The sequence below is a fragment of the Calidris pugnax genome, unplaced genomic scaffold (genome assembly GCF_001431845.1).
Source record: "Calidris pugnax isolate Ruff unplaced genomic scaffold, ASM143184v1 scaffold2529, whole genome shotgun sequence".
Taxonomy (NCBI): domain Eukaryota; kingdom Metazoa; phylum Chordata; class Aves; order Charadriiformes; family Scolopacidae; genus Calidris; species Calidris pugnax.
The window spans coordinates 2,785-4,630 of record NW_015092656.1 but is presented as its reverse complement, the minus strand read 5'-3'; the positions used below and the strand labels follow the sequence as shown (position 1 = coordinate 4,630).

Here is a 1,846-nt window from a genome sequence, read left to right as displayed (position 1 = left end):
GAGGAGGCCGGGATACCCCCCCCCTCCCGCCACCAGTGCTCCCAGTGCGGTCTTGGCTACATCCCAGTCCTCCCAGTATCACCAGCGCACCCCCCTAAGGCCTTCCCAGTGCTCCCAGTCTGGCCCCAAGACCCTCCCAGTGTTCCCAGTCTGGCCCCAAGGCCCTCCCAGTATCACCAGTGCAGCCCCAAGACCCTCCTAGTGCTCCCAGTCTGGCCCCAACACCCTCCCAGTATCACCAGTGCAGCCCCAAGACCCTCCCAGTGCCCCCAGTCTGGCCCCAAGGCCCTCCCAGTGCTCCCAGTCTGGCCCCAAGACCCTCCCAGTGTCACCAGTGCAGCCCCAAGGCCCTCCCAGTGCTCCCAGTCTGCCCCCAAAGCTCTCCCAGTGCTCCCAGTCTGGCCCCAACACCCTCCCAGTGCCACCAGTGCAGTCCCAAGACCCTCCCAGTGCTCCCAGTCTGGCCCCAAGACCCTCCCAGTGCTCCCAGTCTGGCCCGAACATCCTCCCAGTGCTCCCAGTCTGACCCCAAGGCCCTCCCGGTGCCCCCAGTCTCGCCCTAAGGCCCTCCCAGTGCCCCCAGTCTGGACCCAAGTCCTTCCCAGTGACCCCAGTATGGCCCCAAGGCCCTCCCGGTGCCCCCAGTACAGCCCCGAGGACCTCCCAGTGCTTCCAGTACAGCCCTGGAAACCACCCAGTGCTCCCAGTGTGGCCTTGGAAAGTCCCCAGTGCTCCCAGTACATCCCTCGGGGAATCCCAGTTCTCCCCATGGAGCCCTGCCCCTCCCTGCCCTGTCCCAGCGCACACCCCCCGCGGGTCCCTCCCAGTGCTCCCAGTTTGGCCCCCAAGACCCTCCCAATGCTCCCAGTTTGGCCCCAACACCCTCCCAATGCTCCCAGTTTGGCCCCCAAGACCCTCCCAGTGCTCCCAGTTTGGCCCCCAAGACCCTCCCAGTGCTTCCAGTCTGGCCCCAAGACCCTCCCAGTGTTCCCAGTCTGGCCCCAAGGCCCTCCCAGTATCACCAGCGCACCCCCCTAAGGCCTTCCCAGTGCTCCCAGTCTGGCCCCAAGACCCTCCCAGTGTTCCCAGTCTTGACCCAAAGCCCTCCCAGTATCACCAGTGCAGCCCCAAGACCCTCCTAGTGCTCCCAGTCTGGCCCCAACACCCTCCCAGTATCACCAGTGCAGCCCCAAGACCCTCCCAGTGCCCCCAGTCTGGCCCCAAGGCCCTCCCAGTGCTCCCAGTCTGGCCCCAAGACCCTCCCAGTGCTCCCAGTCTGGCCCGAACATCCTCCCAGTGCTCCCAGTCTGACCCCAAGGCCCTCCCGGTGCCCCCAGTCTCGCCCTAAGGCCCTCCCAGTGCCCCCAGTCTGGACCCAAGTCCTTCCCAGTGACCCCAGTATGGCCCCAAGGCCCTCCCGGTGCCCCCAGTACAGCCCCGAGGACCTCCCAGTGCTTCCAGTACAGCCCTGGAAACCACCCAGTGCTCCCAGTGTGGCCTTGGAAAGTCCCCAGTGCTCCCAGTACATCCCTCGGGGAATCCCAGTTCTCCCCATGGAGCCCTGCCCCTCCCTGCCCTGTCCCAGCGCACACCCCCCGCGGGTCCCTCCCAGTGCTCCCAGTTTGGCCCCCAAGACCCTCCCAGTGCTTCCAGTCTGGCCCCAAGACCCTCCCAGTGCTCCCAGTCTGGCCCGAACATCCTCCCAGTGCTCCCAGTCTGACCCCAAGGCCCTCCCGGTGCCCCCAGTCTCGCCCTAAGGCCCTCCCAGTGCCCCCAGTCTGGACCCAAGTCCTTCCCAGTGACCCCAGTATGGCCCCAAGGCCCCCCCGGTGCCCCCAGTACAGCC

The 1,846-nt window shown here is 66.7% G+C and overlaps 1 protein-coding gene across 1 annotated transcript in view; it reads right to left on the bottom strand.

Moving 5' to 3' along the window:
• The window catches only part of LOC106900541 (protein Hook homolog 2-like), a gene marked incomplete at its 3' end in the record, with an annotated part of 6,946 nt that overhangs the window by 4,713 nt on the left and 387 nt on the right, over positions 1-1,846 (bottom strand). The window lies entirely within an intron of this gene.